At 44.9% G+C, this 13,508-nt stretch overlaps 1 long non-coding RNA gene across 1 annotated transcript in view; it reads right to left on the bottom strand.

Annotated features, from left to right (window-relative positions):
* Positions 1–9,013, bottom strand: part of LOC132249908 (uncharacterized) — a 167,677-nt gene extending 158,664 nt beyond the window's left edge. Inside the window, exon 1 of the long non-coding RNA XR_009461387.1 lies at positions 8,950–9,013. This is a non-coding gene — a long non-coding RNA (uncharacterized LOC132249908). The remainder of the gene's footprint in view (positions 1–8,949) is intronic.
* Between the last annotated feature and the right edge of the window lie 4,495 nt (positions 9,014–13,508).

Genomic DNA, 13,508 nt, shown 5'->3' with positions numbered 1-13,508 from the left:
CTAAGCCAAAATTTTCAGAAGTGACTAACTGGAGTATCTATCTTGGACACCCAAAAAATGCCCAATTTTCAGAGTGGGAATTCTGCACACACAAAAAAATAAATAAATAAATTAAAAAAAAAAATCAGTCACTGTGATCTGTTTCACAATATCGAGAATTATATTACTTTTGAAACTCAAGTTCCTAGCACTTTGGGTTGCATTTGTTTGGATAACTATGACATTCTTATTTAAAAAAAAACAAAACTTTAAGTTACTACTACAAATTCTAATTATGGAAACAAAGATATCACTTTACTATTATGAGTAGCCCCTACTTATGGTAGTAAAGTTAAGTGCGCACATAATTGTAAACTTATGACTACAGTCTTGATTTGAAACCATTTAAAAATACTTTTGTTTCATAAGAGATGTAACCAAAAACTACAGAATATAGTTTTGTGAAAATTTGAATTAATTTTCCTTCTCAATTGCAACAGAAAAAAAAAAGAATTGCCCACTTTAGGTTGGTTAAAAGGCAAGGGGAAAAAAAGACTTCAATATATTTTTGCCAATAATTACAAAAAAAAATTGGAAAAAATGTAAGCCAAGTCAACTTCGGAATTTCAGGGTACTTGTACACAAGCCAGAAAGCTGTTCTGATGCACTATAATTACAGCACATCAGATCAAACTCAATTAATTGAGTCTGCTGGAGCGTGGTAATTACAGTGCTTCAGCCAGCTTCCACATCTTGTGCATCAGTATCCCCACACTTCAAAATGGTTTTGGGGGTATTTTAAATAAGCTTGTTCAATGAGTCCCCACTGCCATCTTGAAGTGCAGGGATGCTGATACATGAGACAATCCAGGCACTTTAATTAGAGAGGCTCTTGGAACCACTCTAATTAAAGCCCCCCCGCCCCCTCCCAGAGCTCTTGTAAAAAATGCCCTCAATGACAGCTGTACAAAACTCCTTTGAAATGGCAAGGTATTTTTCTTCCTGCACCACAAGTGGGTGAACTTGGAAAATTGACTGGTCTGACTATCTAGCTGTCTAAAGCCATATCAGCCCTCTGGGATACATATTGTATTCGAGGTAGGATAGAGAGCAGAATTCATGGTACATGACTCTCACTTACTATTGTGCTGGAAATTACCTTCAGGGTTTACTCTGACCTATAAATAGTCAAGGAGCAGTTTCCCACTGATTTCAGTGAAATCTAGATCAAGTCCTTAAACCAACAATCAGTAAAGGAGAACCCTAGAACTCATGGGGCACATATAAAAAAAAGTTACATTTTTCACATGATCAGGCCCCTGAAACTGCTTTACAGCCACACCATGATACGTGCATACCTGCAGAGCACTTTTAAAGCGACTGATCACATGAAAAATTAATCCTTAAATGAGGTATCAGGTGAAGATGCTCTGCTTTAGGGTGCATTAGGAAACTTGTGTTCCCTAGGGTTGATTTTTTTTTCCTGATTGGTGCTGGGCTGATGCAGTCCAGCCTTGCACCCAGGGTTGTCATCAGGGAAGAAGGGGAAAGCCAGCAGCAACAAGCTTCACATATCAAGGATAACAAGTCCTTTTTCAGATATGTAGGGAGTCAGGGGAAAAAAGCAAGAGTAACATTGGACCCCTGCTGAACCAAATGGGACAGTTAATATCCGTTACCCAGGAAAAGGCCAATCTGCTTAACAGGTATTTCACGTCGGTCTTTCATCAGTTCAATGGGACCTGCCTAGCGAGACATGGGATGGCCAAGGTGAGGGCATATTTATATCCAGCATCGGTGTTGATCTAGTAAAGGATCACCTTAAGAGTCTGGACACCTTCAAGCTAGCTGGTCCTGACACCCTAGGGTACTCAAGGAGCTGGCAGGTGTCATAGCTCAACCATTGGCAAAAATATTCGAAAATTCATGGCGCTCAGGTGAAGTACCTGAAGACTGGAAGAAGGCCAATGTGGTACCCATCTTCAAGAAAGCGTGGAAAGTAGATCCCGGGAATTACAGGCGATCAGCTTGACCTCAAACCCTGGTAAGATTTGAGAAAATTATCAAGGAGACCCTTCTGGACAAGCTGGCTGAGGGCAACATCCTCAGGATAGCCAGCACAGATTTGTCACGGGTAGGTCTTACTTGACCAATCTCATCTCCTTCTATGACCAGGTGATGTATCACCTGGACAAGGGAGAAGAGATTGATGTCATGTACCTGGACTTTAAAAAAAGACTTTGATCTGGTGTCCCATGACCTCCTCATGGACAAACTGGCAAGCTACAGCTACACCATAGTCCGATGGCTGGGAAATTGGTTCCGAGGTTGGACCCAGAGAATAGTGGTTGATGGCAGTGAGTCATTATGGTGCTCTATAACCAGTGGCATCCCCCAAGGCTCTGTCCTTGGACCTGTTCTCTTCGACATCTTTATCAATGATGTGGACATTGGTATCAGAACTGGACTGCCTACGTTCACCAATGACACTAAAATTTGGAGCATAGCATACACACCCAAGGACAGGCTAGTGATGTAGGCTGACTTGGATAAGGTTAGTGAGTGGGCAGACACAAATCTGATGATGTTCAATGCTGATAAATGCAAGGTACTTCACCTTGGGGGGGAAAAAAAACCCTGGCATACTTATAGGCTCAGCAGTGCTACGCTTACTAGCACCACTGCTAAAAAAGACCTGGGGGTCATGATTTACCACAAGATGAACGTGAACCACCAATGTGATGTCACAGCTGGTAAAGCAAACAAAACCCTGGCTTGCATCTATAGATGCTTCTCAAGTAAATCTCAGGATGTCATCCTCCCACTGTACTCGGCCTTGGTGAGGCTGCAGCTGAAGTACTGCATCCAGTTCTGGGCTCCACAATTCAAGAAGCATGTTGAGAAGCTTGAGACAGTCCAGAGGAGAGCCAAGTGCATTATCTGAGGGCAAGAGAATAGGCCCTATGAAAAGAGGCTGAGAGCCATGGAACTCTTTAGTCTGGAAAGGCATAGGCTCAGGGGGGACCTGGTGGCTACCTGTAAGTACACAAGAGGTGTTTATCAGGATCTGGGAGAACGTCTATTCAGCAGAGTGCCCCAAGGAAAAACAAAGACCAATAGTCATAAACTCCTACAAGACTGTTTTAGGCTGGACATAAAAAAAATCTTTACTGTCTGAGCCCCCAAGACCTGCAACAGACTCCCTCCAGAGGTGGTGCAGGCACCTACTCTGGACTTATTCAAGAAACACTTGGATGCTTATCTTGCTGGGGTCCTTTGTCCCTAGCTAACTTCCTGGTCCTGGGGCAGGGGGCTGGACTTGATGATCTTTGAGGTCCCTTCCAACCCCAACGTCTATGAAGTCCTTTCACAAGCTGCTGGCTTGCCCAGCCTGAGCTGGAGTGGGGGATTGGAGCCCCCTGCTTTGTGACACACCACCCCCCCCGACAACCCCTCCATCTGGGGTACTGGTTGAGCTGGGCTGGACCTGCAAGGAGAGATGCTGCAATCCACCCCACTCCTCCAGCTCAGCCTGGGCAAGCCAGAAGCTCTTGAGAAGAGCAGCACAAGCTGCCAGCTTGTCTGGTCTGAGCAAAAGTGGGAAAAGTGAGGTGGATTAGAGCACCCCCACCTCACAGACCTCCTCAGTCTTCCTGTCTAGGCTACTGAGAGAAGCCAGGCCAGACCCAAGGCAGGGGGCACCAATACCCCACCCCCTCCCAGCTCAGACTGTGGAGCTGGCAGGTCATGAAAGGAGTAACTCACTGCTGCTGGCTTGCCTCTCCCTCCATGCTGACAGCCCTGGAGCAGGGGAGAGAGGTGACTCGTCAGCTCACTAGGCAGGTTCGAGTTCCCCACCATCACCCAACAGGTGAACGTCCATTCATTTTGTGGGGGGAGGGGAATGCACAAACTCATGATGCTTGATGTAAAGTGGTATGTGTTAGAGTGTGGGGCTTAATGTCTGTCAGTGCTCATTGCAACTCAATCACAGTTTCTCTTTGTCTACAAGTGGGTGCACCCACAAGTCATTTACTGAGCAGCTGACTAATTAGCTGCATAGTAAAACTGTCGGCATGTACACATGCACCCCTACTAGGCTGGAGCTAAATAAATTTATTCTGTGTGGCAGGGCACTTTTGGTGCCTGCTACATTAAGGGCAGAAAACAGGCAGCAGCCAGGTGCCTGATGAGGGCAATCATTTTGGACCCAGGGATACAAGCTGGGCTGCAGTTTGCTGCAGGAGGAAGAAGGTAACATCAGGCTGAGAGGCTGCTCCAGCCAGAGTCAGGAGGTAAGGGCAGGGGCTATGGGGTGGAGGTGATCGCTTGTCCTGGGTAAGATGTAAAACTTCACCCTCATGGGGAAAGGTGGTCTGGTGGGGCTCCTAGTGTCATGGGAGCCCCCAGGAAATGCCAGACCAGTTACCTCCCCAGTGGAAGGCGGGTTGGGGCACCTTAAAAACCCCAGCCCCACATCCTTGGTGGTATTCTAATGGGCAAGGGGAACCCAGGGCTAATTAAGGAGTCCTGAGGCAAAGCTCAGGCTGGAGAAGGGACCTGGGGCTGTGCCTAGACAGTAGGGTTAAGCCTGGGGGCACAAGTAAGATCCCGTGCTAGAGGGGCAATGAGCAGAGAGACCCTGTGAGTGTGGGTGAGTGAGGAAGCCCAGTGGGGGCATAGTGGCCTGGCAAGGGGCTAGGAGCCAGATAGGCCTACAATCATACAATTGCTCAGTCCTCACTCAGGTGAGGGTAGCAGGAGGCATCTGACAGACTACGCCGGGACTGACCAAGGAGAGGAGAGCTAAGCCCAACCCAGGTGAGGCTGGGCAGGATGAGCATGGCCCCTGAGAGAGGGCAGTGTGAAAGAGGATGAGTGAGAACCAGCCGAGTAAATGGGACCCCAGCGAGAGAGGGGTGGTATGCAAGTGGCCCTCTGGGGCTGTAGAAAAGAACTACAATCATGTGCCCAGTTGGCTCTGGCCATAAACCAGAGCAGTAACACCACAGTAACATCTGCAAGGCATGGGACCCACGAAGGGGAGGTCAGAGCGGGTATTAGGCCCTTGTCAGCAGGGTGACTAATGGGTAGCCTCCCACTATTAGTAACAGCTCTCATATTTTTCCATCAAGATGTGGCAGGAGAGTGAAGCAGGTGGTTACCCCAGGAGCAGGGTGGCCAGTGAATACCTGACGAGGCCACCCTGTAACGCTCTGCAGGAGGATAGTACTTATAAATACAAGAACTATCCTGCTGCAGAGTAAAATACTCCACCGCAGTGCACATGTAGATGCTGATGGGGTTGGCTGGAGCACAAGAATGCTTCAGTGTGGGGATTGCTTGCCAGCTAGCCCCACTCTGAAGTACCCTCATTCCCCAGCCAGCCCTGCTATAGCACACTGAGCCAGGGGAAGTGGTCCTAGGCTGGCAGACTGACCCTCTGTCAGCCAGGCTGCTCTGACTGGGCTCAGTGTACTGCATTCCTAGACATGAATAGCATTCTTAGAGCAATATATTCCAGTGCGATAAGCACTAGAGTTTATTGCGGCACACAAATATGCACATGTAGATGCCTTAGCATGTAGCTTACAATTCCTGGACTCCCAGCCAGTCTTTGGGCCACCAATGGCCCCATGCTCCACCTATTCCTTTGTGTGGAAGCAACCAAAACATAACCTCCTTGCTGTGTTCAAGATCCAGATTGAAATCGGATAGGACTTAATGCAGCTGTTTGGTAGGAAGAGGATACGTTTTGTTCCTGCTTACCCTTCCGTGAAGCACATTAGAGCCGATCTCAGTCCAGTTCTTATCTACTAAAACTAGTTACTACTTCTCAGTAATTTCTCCTTAAAGAAAAAAAGTAGCAGCAGGGGATTAGACTGGGAGTGAGGCAATCTAAGATGTGTTCCTATTTCTGGTTTGTAAACTCAGGCAAATCATGTCTTTTCTCTCTGCTCTTTCCCCTTCCCTAATTACTGTCTGCCAGGACTGGGATTTTCAGAAGTATGGAAACCCCAGGGTCTTTCAATGTGCCAATTTTTCTTATAAGCTTGTAAGATTTTTGCATATTAGGATATGTACAACCATTATACATAAATGGCCTGGCATGGAAGTGTTCACAGGACTTACATGGCCTAAAATGGTGCACCTGACCAAAGCTAGTTCAACTGAGAGCTTGGCAGAAGCTAACCCAGTTTAGTGAACACTTGAATGCATTCAAAGTAGAGTCCTGGGGTTAGCAAAGCCCGGCCCTAGGGCTGTGCTGATTTAACTCTCCTGGACCTGTCAGGCCCACCAGTTCCCTTGGAAGCCACAGACCCCCCACCCTCAGACCCACCAGCTCACACTGGACCTGCCAATCCCCACCTTTCTCCCCTAATCCCGTCAGCTCTTCCTCCATGCCTTACCTCCAGCAAGCACATAGCAGAACCCAACTCAGGGTTAGGCAACTCAAAGATGCCTAACCCGAGTTGTGTTGTTTGAATACTTGGTTGCAATCTTATTGTGTTTTTGAGATTTCTGTTGCACAAGAGTGCTGTGATCTGCATCAGAATCTCTAGGCACTACAGTAATATAAATAATTAAAAGAAGAAAAAAAAAAAATCAATACACAAGAAAAGACGAGCAGTGAAAGAAACATCATAGACCTGGGCCATCACATTCACCAAGTATGCAGACAGAAACTTGTTTGTCTTTCTGTTGCAACATAGTTTTTTCCATTGTCATATTTTTACAAAATCATGCATATCAAGCCATTCATATGAAGAGAGATTATTTTGACATCGTGAATATTGAATATGCTCGTCATCAGTTAGATACATTGTTAGATACATTCTAGTGAAAGGTGTTGCTTATTTAATACCTAGGCACATTTTCTCCATAGTAATTTTCCATCCTATTAGTTTTTATATCAGAAGTAATGCAGAACTGTCTGCAGACACTATTTATCTTTTTCACGCTATTGCAGTTTTGAGTTCATAAAAGTGCAAACTCGGAAAAAATTCTTAATATCTCTGTTAATTTGTCATTTGTCTAAAAACTGCACATGAGGTAGGTTTGCATATTCTCTTCTACACAGGTCTTTTGTTTTAACTGAACTATTTCTTTCCCCAGGAAATCTAATTTAGTTCAACTGTCCAGAAACAGGATTGCATTTCTTAAGTTAATTTTTTTGTACTGAAACTGATTATTCTTTGAAGAAAAAGTTATAGAATTTGCCACTCCCTTTCAAGAATGACCTATAGCACATGTAGCAGATGAGTCATTAAGAAAGTGCAGTGCCCCTCAGCACCAAGGTCTTTCAAGTCATGGTGAGCCACTGCACTGCATACATTTTTACTTTCTCTTCACTCCCACAGTTCAGCTGTGCCTTTCTTTCCCACTTCTGGTCATTCACATTTCTTCACCAGCCTTAAGTCTCTTGCAAACAGACAATGGGGCCCCAAACAGTTTATATCTGGGGATATAACAGTTTATCCAGAATCCCTTTGTTACCCCCTCTCTCAGCCTTTTGCACATGATTAATGTGGCCCTGCCCTCCATGAGATAAAGCTGGACCAGGTTGCCCTATGCCTTATTTGCATATATTTTTTGAGGATCTGAGGACTCATGACAAGACTTTCTGGTTCCAGCCATGAGTGGAAGCCAGTTAGCACACAGACACAGATGAGTGCTAAGCCGTGGGGTCACCATGGTCTTGAAATACTGTTGACTCTGTTGGGGCCCATCCCAATGAACTATATAGTAAAATCACAAGCCTTTTGGCTTTAGACTAGCATCATGCAGAGTTTGTACTGGCTATAAGTCAATACAAAAGTGCTGATAAGTGATTTATGGAGTACCTGTGCTAAAACTTGAAACTGTTGCTGCAAAGAAGGTAAAATGCATCAATTCTGGATGAATTAAGTCTATGGGTACTATATGGAAATTATCACAAACATGTTTATTTCAAGGTCAGTGTTTTCAAACTTTCCCATCACTTCCATGTGCTCAGGGAGAGCAGGGTCTGACAGGAAGGAGGTGGAGAAGGGGGCTGATGGGGAAGGAAGCTAGGGGTAGGCAGAGGGCACCTGACCACTCAGATTTTTTTCTGCTGCAGCAAATAGGAGGGGGACAAGTTACAGGAAAACTTCCAATAATTAAATTCTAGACCTGGAAAATTATAATAAGTTTATACATCTTCCATATACAGAATCTAATTATTGGAGAGGTCATCTCATATTCAAGTAAATACAGTATTTTGGAGATAACTTAAAATTAAATGATTGGTAGCTGCTGTTTTATCTTATTTACTTTCCTGTTAAAAAAAGAGTCACCTGGCTTAAGATTTCTAGGAACTTTCCCCTTCTCAGCATGTCATGTTCCTTTGCCTTGCTACCATTCCACCCACTTCCTTCCTGCCCCCTAAATTACACTCATGTCATACTCACCCACACAAACCAGTGCGCTATTATGGTGCTGCTTTCTAACCATTTTACAGCTCTCAGTGAATTTACCACTGTTTTGTCTAGTGAATGCTGCATTTCATAGGCTTAGATTTGCTGATGGTGCAAGTGAGACCAACTTCAGTGATACTTATAGAGTTGTACCTTCCTAACCCTGTAATGAACTTAATCTAGTGAGAATAAACATGTTTATGTGCAATTTCCAGTATATATTAAGAGGCAGGTGATTATGGCACAGCAGCACAGAGAAAATAGAAAACTTCCCTAATCTAACACTGGAAGATTGTCTTCCCAAAAATATCATCAGATGGTGCAAAGCAAGGATGGCTCCGTGTCACAGACACTTACTATGCAGAGGCACAGCAGGGGCCAAGAGTGTACAGGAAATGAGACTGATCGATGCACAAGGTATTTCAGCAGAACCTTAGTCCTCACTGTGGTCCCAGTTGGATCACTGAACCCAGTATGGTATAAAACAATTGTTTTGGCCCTCAGCCCAGAATCAAGAAAGCAGAAGAATTACCTTTTCTCCTTCGTTGCCTTCTGCAGCCAAAGGTTTCAGGGAATCCATTCTTCTGCTGAAGAAAATTGCTAAAGAAAACACAGAAACCTTTTGTTAAACATTTGACATTTATTCTACTCTGTACAGTGGAATAATTTCACAGTTTATGACTTTTCTGAGCAGTTTGAGTAGCCCCACTCATCTACTGCAGGTTTCAAAAGGATTGTTCAGGAAACTATTACACTGAGAAATATGCCTATTTAATCCTAGAATTTTGCTGGATTTAGTCAAAGACCAAAGTTGTTTATGTAATATACTACTCAGATTTACAACTAAAAAAGTTTCCAAGTGGTTCCAGATATAAACTTTAAAATCTGTTACTCTCCAGTAATCTGGCAGTATATGGAGTATACATCCACAGATACCACTGACATCCCTTTACAGTAGTTCTGTTTTACAAGATGAGTCACAAAAACCTTTTTCTGCAGGTATCTGTAACTTTGGAGCATTCTCTCCACCCTCTTGGTGTTATCCGAGCAGCCTCTCAAGTCTAAATACATCAGTATGCAAAATGAAGCATACAAAAGATGACAGCAGTGCTGTTCAATGGCTTAGCTAGCTTGATGTGATAAATTAATAAGAGCAAGTGAATGTTATATCTAAGTTTACAATCATTTAAGATATTTAGTTAAAGCATTGAAATCATATTCATATACTGATAGTGACTTTGGCTAGCAGGAGAAGGCCCTTAGAAACTCAAAGATGAGACCTGGAGGGATGTGGGCAGTGGGGTTCCACAGGGCTCGGTCCTCGGGCCTGCGCTGTTCAACATCTTCATCAGTGACTTGGACTAGGGGGTAAAAAGCACCCTGTTCAAATTCGCAGATGATACTAAGATGTGGTGAGAAGTGGGCACCCTAGAAGGGAAGAATAGGCTGCAATAGGACCTAGACAGGTTACAGGGGTGGGTGGATGAGAACAGGATGGGTTTCAACACTGACAAGTGCAAGGTATTGCACCTGGGGAGGAAGAACCAGGAGCAGACCTACAGGCTGGGGAACTCCCTTCTTGTCAGTGCAGAGGCAGAAAAGGATCTTGGAGTCATTATTCATGCCAAAATGAATATGGTCCGACAGTGTGGGGATGCAGTCAGGAAGGCCAACTGCACCTTGTCATGCATCCACAGATGCATTTCAAGCAGGTCAAAGGAGGTGATCCTCCTCCTGTATGCGACACTGGTCAGGCCACAGTTGGAGTACTGTGTCCAGTTCTGGACGCTGCACTTCAGGAGGGATGTGGACAACATGGAGAGGGTCCGGAGGAGGGCCACCCACATGATCAGGGGGCAGTAAGGCAGGCCCTATGAGGAGAGGCTAAGGGACCTGAACCTGTTCAGCCTCCACAAGAGAAGGCTGAGGTGGGATCTAGTGGCTGTTTACAAACTAGTCAGAGGGGACCAGCAGGCATTGGGAGAGTCCCCGTTTCCCCCTAGCACTACCAGGAGTGACAAGAAATAACGGTCACAAGCTGGCAGTGGGTAGATTCAGACTAGACATCAGGCAGTGCTACTTCAGTCAGGGTGGCTAGGATCTGGAACCAACTTCCAGGGGAAGTGGTGCTGGCTCCTACCTTGGGGGTCTTTAAGAGGAAGTTTGATAATTACCTAGCTGGGGTCATATGACCCCAGCTAACTCTCTTGCCCAGGGCAGGGGGTTGGACTTGATGATCTACTTAGGTCCCTTCCGACCCTACATCTATGAATCTATGAACCTCCAACCGATTCTGCCCCTGCCTGGCTATGAGCCCCTGGCCCTGCTTGTTCTCACCCCTAATAGGCTATGTGTCCCTGACCCTTTCTGCTCTCATCCCCTTATGCTGTGGTTCTGTTCCTCAACCTTGACCCCTATCGTTTGGGCCCTGGCCCCATTCCTGAGCCAATTGAGATGTCCATCACACCAACAGTCTCAATCCCTAAACCACCAGTCTTGCCTATGCCAGCTCAGGTGTTATTCAGGAGCCTTGCTGCAGCTCTTCTGCTCAAGATCTCCACTTTTCATGACTTCCAGGTCAGATTACCTGCCCAACTCTGGTCCTAGGCTTATATTCTTCAAGCCTGGCCCCTTTTGGCTCATGTCCTAATTGGCCTCTGCCTCACCTGCAGTCTGATTCTCCTTAAAGTAGCAGGCACCTAAGCTCCCTGCTACAAAGCACTCAATTTTACAATACACACAGAAAATATTTAAGCTTCTCAGGGATCGGATGGTACAGAAATAGCCATGTAGATTCTTATTGCCAAGTGGTACTTCACATGTAGTTTTTCCTCAATATATAAATTGGTGTCATAAATTAAGTTGTTTCCTGAACATTAGAAGAAAAAAAAAAAAAAGTGTTGAATGTTTTGGAGCACTCTCAAATCTTATTGAAGTCCTAAGTACAGACAAATCTGTTTGAAATAATCAATTCACATTTTTTAAATTAGTCAGCATTCATAAAATGTTGATGTGCTGGCCAAAGACATTTCTCATATTATGTTATAGAAATTACAAACAGAGGGTTTAATATTTGGTAATGGTTTTTTCCAAGTAGTCCTACATCTGAATGTGACATAGACATTACTATGAGCTATGTATAGACTCCCCCAGTGCAGATACATTAGAACAACTTTTTGGTTAGGCGCAGACCAAAAGCCCAAGGCAGAATTGATCTAAGTTATGTGGTTTCCTGCAAGTCAAATACCTTAGATCCATAGTGAACAGCATACACATCTGCCTTTTGTTGAGGGGTGGTGCAAATCTTAGACCTGTTTCCACCATTTTTAAACTAGTCTACATGAGCTGGTCTTCTGATCGGTTACAGGTATTGGCCAGTTTCCGAACACTCATACCAGTAAAAATGTAATGTCTGTACATGGCCTCTGAATTTGCTTCTAGCCTGTATTCTGAAAAGCCTTTTGGGTTAAAATATTCACATTTTACAAACACTGATTAAGTAAACCTATGTTCTATCTTATGTTGGCCTACATTTGAGAGTATACTAAAATAAAGGACATTATTCTACTTATTTTGTAAGTGAATTTAGGAAGGTATTGGATTAAAAGCCTTTAAAAAATACTCAATTTATACACAGAATAAATTAAAGATATAAACCCCACACCTGCAGACTTTGTGCTTAGGGGTATAAGAGATGAAGGGAATTTATGAGATGCCCACAACACTGAGCATTGTTCTGTCACTATTACCACCTGCTAAATTTACAGACTCTACAAGGGACCTGCTGCTAGCACTCCCAAGAACCAAGACAGCATCTCCTCTCCTCTCCACTCATAGCTCTTAAATATGATGCAAGCTGTCCTGTTTATCCGTAAGCTGACATAAGGGCTTTGTTTATGTTGCAAGTCTGGGAGCCCTACTAAGAATCATGTCCTACCTACTCACTCCCATTCAGTATATACCAATCCTTGGAAATTAGGCAGTGAAGCTACTTTAGCTGAGCCTAGAGTGTGAGGCGAGGAACATGCTGAGATAGAGAACCTGAGAGTGGGGCTGACATTATTCTGTCTAAGTTTTGGGCTTCAGCACATGGAGGCAGTCTACATATGTTCAAGTTCATAAGGTGGCAGGAAGAAAGGAAAGAATAAAGGAAAGTCAGTGTCATGGGGAAAGAGAAGGAAAGAATGAAAGAAAAAGTATTTGGCAGATGAAGAAAAAAAAAAGGAGGGAAAGACAAAAATATAAAAGGGTAGAAGATGGAGAAACTATAAAAATGGGGCAAGATGAACAAGCCTAGAAGAGCCAGGCCTCATTGTGACAGGTTCATGGCCACGGGGGCAGCCGTGATGCCCTGTTGTGGCCTTGCAGCTCCTGCCTGACTAAGACTCTAATGGCGCTCTCCCTAGATTCCTCGCCCACTGTGCCTTGTTCTGAAGTTTGATTAAGGGAGGCTGCTAACAGTCTCTAATCCTAATAGTTTCCCACTGGGTCTTTCATAAGGCCCCCACTAGCCTCAATCCTGTCCTCAGGACTGATAGGTCCCTCTCAGCCTTGCAAGGTCCCTGTAGCCTTAAGGGCAAGTTGTAGGGCTCCTTTTCCTCCTCTACACCACGCCCCAAGCCTCACAGATATTCTCTGTCTCTGATATTAACTCTTTGTACACTCAGCTCTGTTAGTCCCTCAGACCCCTTGCTCCCTTATGCCATCTCCCTCTGAACTCTCAGACCCCCACATGCAGTCCATCCTCCGGCCTCTCAGACCCTTTAGTCAGGCTTAGCCACCCTGGGCTTGTAGACCCTCTAGCCTGGCTCAGCCCTTTCCTGGGCACATGGACCCTCGAGCCTGGGTCTCAGCCTTTTCCTAGGCTCCTAGACCCCCTTCCTGAGTCCCACTCTTGGTCTGAGGGTGCCTGGGTCAGTGATTCTCTAAACAGGCCTTGAGCCCACCAACACAGAGCCAATGCTAAACTACCAGTGCCACTTAAACAAAAAGTACCCCAGTCCCTTGGCAGACACCCCAGCCCCTTAGGGTTGATATTTGTTATAAACAAAGGCCACTTGCCTGTAAAACCCAGTCACATTTAGCTAAATC

This window comes from Alligator mississippiensis, chromosome 4 (assembly GCF_030867095.1).
Source record: "Alligator mississippiensis isolate rAllMis1 chromosome 4, rAllMis1, whole genome shotgun sequence".
Taxonomy (NCBI): Eukaryota; Metazoa; Chordata; order Crocodylia; family Alligatoridae; genus Alligator; species Alligator mississippiensis.
This window is presented reverse-complemented; position numbering and strand designations above follow the sequence as displayed.